Source organism: Podarcis pityusensis (assembly GCF_964106645.2).
Source record: "Podarcis pityusensis genome assembly, chromosome: 5".
Lineage (NCBI taxonomy): Eukaryota > Metazoa > Chordata > Lepidosauria > Squamata > Lacertidae > Podarcis > Podarcis pityusensis.
The window spans coordinates 87,606,680-87,618,868 of NC_138032.1; the positions used below are offsets into that span (position 1 = coordinate 87,606,680).

The 12,189-nt window shown below is 43.6% G+C and overlaps 1 long non-coding RNA gene across 1 annotated transcript in view; it reads left to right on the forward strand.

Moving 5' to 3' along the window:
• Positions 1–12,189, forward strand: part of LOC308477272 — a 27,485-nt gene continuing 15,296 nt past the window's right edge. The window contains exons 1-2 of the long non-coding RNA XR_013986426.1: positions 1–117; positions 406–539. This is a non-coding gene — a long non-coding RNA (uncharacterized lncRNA). The remainder of the gene's footprint in view (positions 118–405; positions 540–12,189) is intronic.

Here is a 12,189-nt window from a genome sequence, read left to right on the forward strand (position 1 = left end):
CATGGACTGGAACAAAGGACAATGATCTGATCTTCCCTCTGGGGGCAGGAAACTGCCAGCTCCCTTTTGTCCTCTGGAAATGACTCATGGGGAGGTGCCAGGTGACAAGATACTCAGGTTACTTCCACAACCCCTCCTTCAACCCCTCCTTTTTTGTGATGTAGTTGTGATGTAGTCTTAGGGGTGTCGTTTGGGGGATTAGTAACTAATAAAAGTTGGGGTCTTATTTTGTTCTGGACTTCCATTTTGCTTCATCTTGTTGCGGGTGGGAGTCCTGTCACGACAGTATTCAATAAAGGCCAAGCTTACAGGCTGCTGTTTTGCTCCAAGTTATCCTGGTTGGTGTCTTTGTTTTTGTTCAAGGGAGCCCTCAGATTCCTCCGTTAATACCCTCTTCCTCCTTAGCCACCCCAACACAGTGCTGCAATGAGGAAGAAACCCGCTCCACCCTTCTGCTGATTGACAAAACGTTTGTGAGAAGTGTGAGTGCAAGCGATGTGTCATGCAGTCCTTGGAGAGAACCCTCAGTGCCAGAAAAGGTTAGCTTCTTCTGTGCTCTCCTATCTGATCACCATTGGTCTATTTGCATGAAATGCCATTTGCGTGAATCTGCACCATTTAAGGAGGTGTGAGTATCTAAAACAGGGTCTCCAGCTGTTTTTGGACTACAGTTCCCATCATTCCCGATCACTGGTTCTGCTAGCTAGGGATGATGGGAGTTGTAGTCTAAGAACAACTGGAGAACCAAGTTTGGGAAACCCTGATCTAAAAGGATTGATACATTAAAGAGCTACAAGTGTTTTCCATAACTGCAGAATGAGGCTCACAACTAGGAAAAAGTATATACAGTGGTACCTCGGGTTAAGTATTTAATTCGTTCATTTATTTAATCAATTACATTATTTCCCCCCCTTTATTCTCCCCTCAACCCTCCCTCTCCCCACCACCAAGGACTTCCCTCAGCTCCCCTCCCTGATTTTTTTACATAACTTGTTTTCTGCACGTTATAAAATTGTACATACTCTTACTTTATCTATCATATGTTCAACTAATAAATTTGTGAATGTTTATTCAAAACCTGCCAAAGCATCCAGTTCGTTTTGTTGTCTTTTTAAATACAGTGGTACCTTGGGTTAAGTACTTAATTTGTTCCGGAGGTCCATTCTTAACCTGAAACTGTTCTTAACCTGAAGCACCACTTTAGCTAATGGGGCCTCTTGCTGCTGCCACGCTACCGGAGCACGATTTCTGTTCTCATCCTGAAGCAAAGTTCTTAACCCGAGGTAATATTTCTGGGTTAGCGGAGTCTGTAACCTGAAGCGTATGTAACCCGAGGTACCACTGTAATTGCATCCCTGAGTCCGTCTTCTGGAAAATAGGCTTTCACCATATCTTTCTTTTTCTCAGTATGCCATGCAAACTTTATTGAAAGGTGAGCATGATCTTTGAATACGACGCATATGTGACAAGCATTAAAAACTGAAATTAAATTAAAGGCAACCACCTTTTTGATATGGACACAGCGGCAGAGATACGGGGGGCATATGGGGAACTGCAGCTTTTAATGGCATCTTTGTGATCAGGTTTGTTCACAGGAACCTGAAAATGAACAGACACCAAATAATCTAAAATAGCTCTATTTTGTGCAGACTAAAGATGGCTGCTTACAGTATTCATCACATCAGCCACAGACAGGAAAACTTGTTGGGAGCAAAAAGAGAGTCTTAGTATTGCTTAGGAAAGCACTCCCAGGCAAGTAGAACCGCTCAGGGTTCGAGTTGGCAAAGTTAGCTCAGTGGGCCGCAGTCGCACTGAGCAAAGAGTCTCAGCTGCTGTCACATATAACTACATCAAGCTGAGGGGCTGGCCCATTGACTTTTAATGGATCCACAGTACAGAATTGCAAGCTGAATTTTGGTTCTGCCTCATACATTCTTAGCAAATGCATGAGTTAAGTTCCAGCAGTAAAGCCTTCATTGCTGATGATAATGGACAAAGTGTAAAGAAGCCAGCTGGAGCTACTCATTTCAGGTGCACTGTTTTGTGACACTGCAACCCTGTGGGAGGCAAGGAGGGAATTATCTTTTTGGCTGGTGACAGGGTAGCACCACTGGAAGGTTTCCTGAATGTCCCGGAAGGAAATCGACCCCGAACCTATCTTTTCCCATCCCTGGGCTTCACAGGGACCAACCATATTGGCATCTGCAGGAGATTGGTCTCTTCATTTGTTGTTGTTATTGTTGTTGTTTAGTCATTTAGTCGTGTCCGACTCTTCATGACCCCATAGACCAGAGCACGCCAGGCACTTCTGTCTTCATTTTTCAATGCTGCCCATCTGGTGATGTCCATGTGTAGAGTCGTCTCTTGTCTTGTTGGAAAAGTGTGTTTGTGATGACCAGCTTGTTCTCTTGACAGAACTCTATTAGCCTTTGCCCTGCTTCGTTTTGATCTCCAAGGCCAAACTTGCCAGTTGTTCCTTTTATCTCTTGATTCCCTACTTTAGCATTTCAATCCCCTATAATGAGAAGAACATCCTTCTTTGGTGTCACTGCTATAAGGTGTTGTAAGTCTTCATAGACTTGGTCAGTTTCAGTTTCTTCAGCACCAGTAGTTGGAGCATAAACTTGGATTACTGTGATGTTAAAAGGTCTGCCTTGGAGTCGTACCGAGATCATTCTATCATTTTTGAGATTGCATCCCAGTACAGCTATCGCCACTCTTTTGTTGACTATGAGGGCCACTCCATTTCTTTTACGGGATTCTTGCCCACAATAGTAGATATACTATTCATGGTCTCTTCATGGTGTCCTACAGCTCTTGAAAACATAAAAGGACCCTCGTGACCACCAAGAATGGCAAGGCTGGCCAAGAAAACTATACCCAAAATTGATTATAGTTTCAGCTAGAGGTGTATATTAACCCTGAGTGGGGGCTTAATAAGGCAAATTGAGATGATTTGGGGGGTCCCCCTTCCAAATCAAAGTACGTCAACAACCCCCTCTCTGAGTTGAAGCAGGGACAAAGTCTTTATCTGTTGCTCTATATCTGTACTTTTCTGTGTTGAACAGTTTTATATTTTCCTGTATTGCTATATTTCTCTATTTCTATGAGCTTTGCAAAATTCAACTTTGAAATAAGTGGAGCACTGACAATGTCTGTATTATAATTTTTTTTAATTAAGGCACAGCAGCATGTTTTTTTTTTAAAAAAGTAGAAGCTTAATTTAAGCTTATTTTAAAATTCCAGGTTACTCTGCTTTAACAACAACAACAAAATCAAACACAAGGTCTAACACAGAACACAAAGAAGTAGTGGAGAGGGAAGACTGATATAAAGCTGCAAACTTTAAAATAAATATGGGGAAGAATCAATTATCTCTTCATTATCATAAAGCAGGGAAGGGCAAAAGACAACATCCCCATACACAAAGTATTAGGAAAGTGAATCTCTTTTACTTTACTTTCCCCACAAAAAGCAGCTGGACCTATTTGTCTGCAATTTGGCAGGCTTAATCCACTCTGACGGCAGCTCCTATGCCTGTAAATTTCATCCACTTTGGCCACGATGGGGAAAATTAGAGCCAATGTTAGCTTCCCTATTATAGTAAATGGGGACCAGAGAGAATTGTTTTCCACAGAGGAGCTTGGAACCCAAACTGCAGATCAAAGCAAAGTGAGCATAAAGTGATCTGGGAGCAGATTGGAATGTTTAAAAATGCACAGATACAAGGTGAATCTTGGGACCTGTACACCACCCTAGTTTCATCTCTCACAACTGCAGTCCATTTGTCAAGCAGTGACAAGTTTTCCAAGTCGTGGGTAACCATGTCAAAAGAAGGCTACTGTAGAATGAATTTACTAGAACTAGGATACACAACTTTCTTCTACTACCAGCTCTACTAACAGTGTGCAAAGTAGTGAAAGCTGAAGTGGAGGCTTTTATGGAAGGTGATAGACCTCCAATTTTTCAATATTTTCTAGCTCATTGACACTTAATTACTTATTAGATAAGCATGGACAACAAGACAAATGTCGAAAAATGAACAACAAACCACAATACACAAAATCTGATTAGGATAAAACATGCTCTTTACATCATAGGCAACTAGAACTAGAGCCAATCTGTTCCAAGAAAAATAAATAAATTGGGATAGAGTTCTAAATTTGCAAACTTAGGAGCAAGAAGGGCCATGGATATTCAATAATTTACCATCTAGTTTAATGTATGTAAACCTAAAGGAGAGCTTCAATTAAGTGAAACGTATCATAACACTCCAGACTCTAAAGGCTAACTGAAAATCTGTTACTCTGTTATGTAAAATAATAAAAACAAGAAGTGGACCCTCAGCTTATCATAAATCTTCCAGTTGCAGCAAGGATGTATACTGCTCATTGTTCAAAACCAACAGAAATACCTTGTAGACCATGGGTAGGCAAACTAAGGCCCGGGGGCTGGATCCGGCCCAATCGCCTTCTAAATCTGGCCCACAGATGGTCCAGGAATCAGTGTGTTTTTACATGAGTAGAATGTGTCCTTTTATTTAAAATGCATCTCTGGGTTATTTGTGGGGCCTGCCTGGTGTTTTTACACGAGTAAAGGTAAAGGGACCCTTGACCATTAGATCCAGTCATGGCTGACTCTGGGGTTGCGGTGCTCATCTCGCTTTATTGGCCGAGGGAGCTGGCGTACAGCTTCCGGGTCATGTGGCCAGCATGACTAAGCCGCTTCTGGCGAACCAGAACAGCACACGGAAACGCCGTTTACCTTCCCACTGGAGCGGTACCTATTTATCTACTTGCACTTTGACGTGCTTTCAAACTGCTAGGTTGAGATGAAGATGATGGATTTTATGGAGCTAGCTGATCTAACCGGAAGAGTCCGCGACCAGAAGGAGGAGGAACACCACGAAGAATGGAAGAAATTTAATGATTATTTAGCTAAATTTGTTAAGCTAAAATAACTGGAAATAGCCTCCAGATACTTAATGGGCTTAGGATTGTATTTATGTTAACTGATAAAATAATATGTCTAATACAAGAAGGAGAAGATTTAAAGATGTTAATGTTTAATTTAAAGGGTATTAAAATTGGGATTTGGAAAACCGTTATAAGGATATGCAATGAAATTCAACTAAGGGGAAACGAGGAAGTCGTTTTACAAAGTAAATAACTGTTATTTTCAATAAGGTTATGATTTATGTTTGTTATGTCTTGTTTGTTTTATGTTTTTGTTTGTCGTTGATATTGTAAAAACTAATAAAATTTTTGCAAAAAAACCACACAAAACTGCTAGGTTGGCAGGAGCAGGGACCGAGCAACGGGAGCTCACCCCGTCGCGGGGATTTGAACCGCCGACCTTCTGATCCGCAAGTCCTAGGCTCTGTGGTTTAACCCACAGCGCCACCCGAGTCCTGTTTACATGAGTAGAAGGTGTGATTTTATTTAAATGCATCTCTCGGTTATTTGTGGGGCATAGGAATTTGTTCATTTCCCCCCCCCCCCAATATACTCTGACTCCCCACAATGTCTGAGGGACAGTGGATTGGCCCCCTGCTGAAAAACTTTGCTGACCCCTGGTATAGATGGTATACAGTTACATTTTATTGCAATAGTTTTTTTTATTGGTTTGATCTGGTAGGGTAGCTTTGATTCTTAGCAAATGCAGTTTTCCAAGCCATGCAGTCATGCATATCCATTGACAATCTGTAAGTCGCATAACGTCTTGCAGGCCTGATAGGGTCACGTGCTGCTTTTCAGCCAGGTGTCAAAATACCTGGGTAGTAGCAAAATCCGTTCTAGGATTGCTTTTATGAAAACCAACACGCAGCATTTGCTCCCGCACACCATACGCTGAAAATATGAAATCCATTTCTGCGGAAAGTCCAGATTTAGTAGATCTGACTTTCACATTCACCCGGTGCTATACCAGCTGCACTGGTTCCCGGTAGAGTGCAGGATCAGGTTTAAGGTGCTGGTTTTAACCTTTAAAGCCCTATACGGCCTAGGACCCCCGTACCTATGGGACTGCCTCTTCTGGTATGTCCCACAGAGGAATTTACGGTCTTCAAACAAAAACATCTTGGAGGTCCCAGGCCACAGAGAGGTTAGGCTGGCCTCAACCAGAGCCAAGGCTTTTTCGGCTGTGGCTCCGATCTGGTGGAACGCTCTGTCAAAAGAGACTAGGGCCCTGCGGGACTTGACATCTTTCCACAGGGCCTGTAAGACAGAGCTGTTCCACCAGGCCTTTGGTCAGGGCACAGCCTGACTCCCTCCTTTGGCAATCTTCACAGAACTCTAGCCCAATGGTTTCCATCAATTTGATTTGAATTAATTTTATAATGAATGATTTTAGAATGTTGTGCTATTTTATTGTTGTTAGCCGCCCTGAGCCCGGCTTCGGCTGGAGAGGGCGGGATATAAATAAAAATTTTATTATTATTATTATTATTATTATTATTATTATTATCTTTGCCATTATTTAAAAGCTGAGACCTGAGATGTAAGTCTGAAAATTCGGAACTTGCCACTGCAATATGAATATTGCCGCTTTCATCGCTGCTCCAGTATTAAATACTGAAATCTCAGTGATTCCCCGCTCCTCAGATTCAAAATGTGATAATTGAAAAGGAAAAGTTGCATTTGGACAGAGGGAAAAATGAACACGTGAGAGTGCTGGCTGCCATTTCTTCTGAGAGAGCCTAAAGATTACTGGTTCACCCACTTACTAGACCAACTAGAGCTATGATCTTTGTAAGTGTCTTTCATGGGATCTCATACCAGCTGTTTCTGTTTCTGTCGGTGTTTGTTAGCTGCCTGGGCTCCTAATTCTGCTTCAGCTACAATTGCCAGACAAAAAGGACATTCAGGCAGTAATTGTATTCCAGAAATACAGCAGACTCAGAAGCAATTGTTATTACAATTGGGGTGGTGGTAGTGGCATTGTTTTTGTTTGTTACTATGGTACATATTTTTGTGTTTTTCTATTGCAAACTGCCCTATGATCCTTAGATGAAGTATCGGAATTTAATTAATTCGTAATACACATAATAATTGCAACAACATTTGTGAATGAATGGCGAACAACCATTGTCTTCTCAGGTTGTGTGACTCCACCACCGCCACCAGTTCAGGTTCAAGACCACAAAGAATTAATATTGCTATTACAGTGGTACCTCGGGTTACATATGCTTCAGGTTACATACGCTTCAGGTTACAGACTCCGCTAACCCAGAAATAGTGCTTCAGGTTAAGAACTTTGCTTCAGGATGAGAACAGAAATCAGGCTCCGGCGGCACGGCGGCAGCAGGAGGCCCCATTAGCTAAAGTGGTGCTTCAGGTTAAGAACAGTTTTGGGTTAAGAACGGACCTCCGGAACGAATTAAGTACTTAACCTGAGGTACCACTGTACTTCTGCCCCACCCTTCCTCCCAAAGGAGTCCAGGGTGGCAAACAACAAAACAGGAAAACAATACTATAAAATGTGAAATAGATTTTTTTTAAAAAAACCCTTTGGAAATTTATGCAGCGCATCTTGGGACTCCGGTAGGATTCCAAACTGCACAACCTAATTAACAAGGAGGGCTCTGTGTCTGAGCACTGCTCCTTGCGATGAGCATGTTCATGCCCCTGTGAAATAGTGCGGCCGATAGCTGGGAATTACCTGGGGTGGGTTGAAAAGTTGGTTTGGACCAGCCTTCTGCAACATGCGCTTTAGACTACAACTCCCATCATCCCCGACCAGTGGCCATGTTGGCTTGGGCTGATGGAACTTGTAGTCCAACAACATTTTGGAGGGCACCAGTTTGGGGAAAGCTGGTTAAGACACTCTTCACCTACTCCTGCCTATCTGTAAGTAACCCACAATGGCCGGGGAGGGCAGGGAGAACTTCTGTAGATCAGCCCTGGTCTCAACGTGCGACCCTTCAGCTTCCATTTAATTCTGCAGACTTCTTTCTGCATTCCCTTTGCCTGAATGCTGTGGGACAATGAGCAGTAAAGGTGACGAGTCCACACTGAGACAGTGACGTGTCCCCCTTGCTGTTACATATAATTAATAAATAAAGCACAGGGGGAGTTCTTACCATGTTGGCTGCTATGACAGCGGCTGTCTACAGTGCACTTAAGCATTAAATGACCAATTTCTGTCAGACTAACTTCCCAAGCCTTCTCTCTCTCTCTCTCTCTCTCTCTCTATCTCCTCCTTCTCCTCCTCCTCTTTTCCCCGTTTGCTTTCTCACTTACAGAGCAAGTCTCCTCGCTCTCTGCACTTGGAGTTTTTCAGCAACTGATGGTTCCTGGTTCATTTCTGTGGAATTAATTGGTCCCTGAATGAATTGTTTTGACAGGGCAATTTATCATGTGTTTGGGTTGACAGTGCTGTATACCGGAGGGGTTCCTGGAGGGGAGGAGGGGAGATGGGCAGGGCAGTGGATGCTTGTGCCAGGAGTTTGCAAAGAAAGGAAGGCATGGGAGGAGGAGGAAGAGGAAGAGGAGGAGGAGAGAAAGGAGGAAAGGCGACAACCGGGAGGCAGTTAAAAATAGAAAGAGCCACATTCCGTTCACCATCTCTTCCCCCACCCCACTCCATCATGTTGAACAGAGGAGAGTGTCCTGGTTATTCTCTCACCCTCTTGGCAAATGCAGACACTTCCCTTGCCAAGTTCCAGATTCAAACATGGACGGGACCCACAAGAGCCGGCAAAAGTTTTCTTGGCTGCCCGGGGTATATGTAGTTCTTTCTGGGCCCAATGTTTGAGTGAGCTCTTAGCATTCAAGTCACCAAGACCAATCACGAAGCCCTAAACCCTACAGAGGCAGCCTTGGATTAGCACACGACTGAGTTACTTCTCATTTTAGAAGAATGTGACAAATTTGACAGCTGTTATTTGAGTTTGTTTGGCATGATAATCAGGGGCTTAGCAATGCCAAGAGCATAAACAGTCAGATGTACCATTTTTAGCATGCAAAACTTGTGATTTATCCAGATTTGGCGTTTTCTGTTACCTAATGTTTGGATTCTCAATATTCCAAAATCTGTGGACTTACTGATCACCCAGCCTTATTGCCGATTGACAGACAGACATACTGACGCAACGAATACTTGTCATTGACTGCAACTTCCCCCCATCTGGATGAGTGCATGTTTTGCTGACTAATGTACAGAGTTTATTTTATCTTCATTCGTTTGTCTGCATTGATATTCAGCAGCAAGCATTGCATGATGCTGTCAGAATTCATCCTCGTCCCCATGGTGGAAAACAAGACTAAGAAAAAAGCAGTACGATACTGATTACAGGGCAACAATCGAGAGCCCTTTGCAATATACCTTGCATCTTCCTCCCCTTTTGGGGAAAAAAAATATAGGTGCAAGGGATTGAGTAAATTCTCAAACCTCAAACAAAAAGCTGTCTGCTATTTCACTGTTCAAGGAAGATGCTGCAGTGCGGTGAATGGTATTCAATGTTGTTTGTTGTTGTTTAGTCGTTTAGTCGTGTCCGACTCTTTGTGACTCCATGGACCAGAGCACGCCAGGCACTCCTGTCTTCCACTGCCTCCCGCAGTTTGGTCAAACTCATGCTGGTAGCTTCGAGAACACTATCCAACCATCTCATTCTCTGTCATCCCCTTCTCCTTGTGCCCTCCATCTTTCCCAACATCAGGGTCTTTTCCAGGGAGTCTTCTCTTCTCATGAGGTGGCCAAAGTATTGGAGTCTCAGCTTCAGGATCTGTCCTTCCAGTGAGCACTCGGGGCTGATTTCCTTAAGAATGGATAGGTTTGATCTTCTTGCAGTCCATGGGACTCTCAAGAGTCTCCTCCAGCACCATAATTCAAAAACATCAATTCTTTGGCGATCAGCCTTCTTTATGGTCCAGCTCTCACTTCCATACATCACTACTGGGAAAACCATAGCTTTAACTATACGGATCTTCAATATACGGTATTCAATGTTAGTCATCTGCTAGTAGACCCATGTAACAAGTCCACTAATTTCAGCGAGTCTACTCTGTAGACTTTAGGGCTCATCATCCACACTTCTGCTGGTTCCATTCTTAGAAGGCACGTGTCTAAGTGGTTTTTCGTTTCTGCCCCACTTTCCCTGGGAAAACCTGCCATTTATCACTGACTCGGAACAAGCTTAAAACCACAGAAAAACCAATGGATGCTTGTTCCATTTCAACGGTAAGCAGGGGGGTTACCCCAGGGGAAAGCAGTGGGCCAACTAGAAGTGTAGACATGCCTTGGTGGGTATCACTCAGACATGGGTGGTGCTGTGGTCTAAACCACTGAGCCTCTTGGGCTTGCTGATCAGAAGCTTAGCAGTTTGAATCCCTGTGACGGGGTGAGCTCCCATTGCTCTGTCCCAGTTCCTGTAAATCTAGGAGTTCGAAAGCACACTAGTGCAAGTAGATAAATAGGTACCACTGCGGCGGGAAGGTAAATGTGTTTCCGTGTGCTCTGCTTTCCGTCACGGTTTTCCGTTGCACCAGAAGCGGTTTAGTCATGCTGGCCACATGACCTGGAAAGCTGTCTGTGGACAAACGCCGGCTCCCTTGGCCTGAAAGCAAGCTGAGCGCCACAACCCCATAGTCGCCTTTGACTGGACTTAACCGTCCAGGGGTCTTTACCTTTAGGGGTCTTTACCTTTACTTCACCTTTTTCCTTCCTCCGCTTCAAATTGGATATGGTGATTGTACACACTATTTGATCACCAAATGGCAAATTATATTCCATCCCCTTCCAAAAATCCCCCTTGGAATGATGTAGGGATAGCTCAGTTGGTAGAGAATGAGACTTAATCTCAAGATTCCTGCATTGCATGGGGTTGGACTAGATGACCTTTGTAGTCCCTTCCAACTCTATGATTCTAAGGTGACTCAGAGGTATGAAGGGCAGCTCCCGATAGGAGTGCTGAGGCCATTTCTGTGAGACAAGCGACAGCGGCTGAAGGTGAAAGGCTAGCTTTGCATTCAGCTAGAAGTCCTCATTGGAGAACCTTTGGCCAAGTCTTTATTAGTAGACTGCAGGTGGATTTCAGTATTACCATAATTACTATGCTGGAGATGTAAATATTATTCTTTACCACTGATATTTAATCTCTCTTGTTACCTTCTTTTAAATTAGCATGATATGGCTTAGAACCCGAGAAGGCATTGACATATTCTGAAAATACTCAAAACTTGCATGTCCTTGCAGAATTGTCTTTCATAGAAGACCACAAGTATTACTTTTTTAATGCTTGTAAAATCTTTTAATCCATTCAACATCATTTGAATTTTTGATATAATTTTTTAGCATTTGCTTTTAAGTCAGATAGAATGTGCGTTTTAGGGGATGCGGGTGGCGCAGTGGTCTAAACCACTGAGCCTCTTGGGCTTGCCGATCAGAAGGTCGGCAGTTCGAATCCCCGCGATGGAGTGAACTCCCGTCGCTCAGTCTCAGCTCCTGCCCACCTAATAGTTTGAAAGCACGCCCCAAAGTGCAAGTAGATAAATAGGTACCACTGTGGTGGGAAGGTAAACGGCATTTCAGTGCGCTGCTCTGGTTTTGGTGTTCCATTGCGCCAGAAGCGGCTTAGTCATGCTGGCCACATGACCTGGAAAAACTGTCTGCGGACAAACGCTGGCTCCCTTGGCCTGTAAAGCGAGATGAGCGCTGCAACCCCAGAGTTGTCTGCAACTGGACTGAATTGTCAGGGGTCCTTTACCTTTTTAGGATGTTCATTTAGCCCTATGAGATTGCTTTTGTTTTCACTGTGATCAGATGGAAACACAGTGGATCTCGCTTGCTGGATTTCATTGTATTGTTGTGAGCTGGTTTTTTCGGGGGGTGGTTTAGGCTGTATGTCTGAGTCCCTTCTCATTCCTGGATCCAGCAAGGGTTAAAATCTAATGGAGGATTCAACTATTGGAATAGCCAGACCAGCTTCTTGGAAATGGCCCCCATGTATGGGTCATAAATATAAGAAAGAAAGCTGCCCGAGGGGAAAGCCGAAGTTGAGTGTATGTGAAATATACTCGGAGTCGAGAGTGGATTTCATGCTCTTTATTCAGCTCATAGTAGTGAGGAGGAATGGAAGTTCCCCCACAATATCTGCTTTATATACATTATTTACACAATGGGCTGCACGTGATTGGCTGATTCCAGAATTCTCCTATAGGCCAATCAGGTTGTGGATTCGCTTCCACCTGG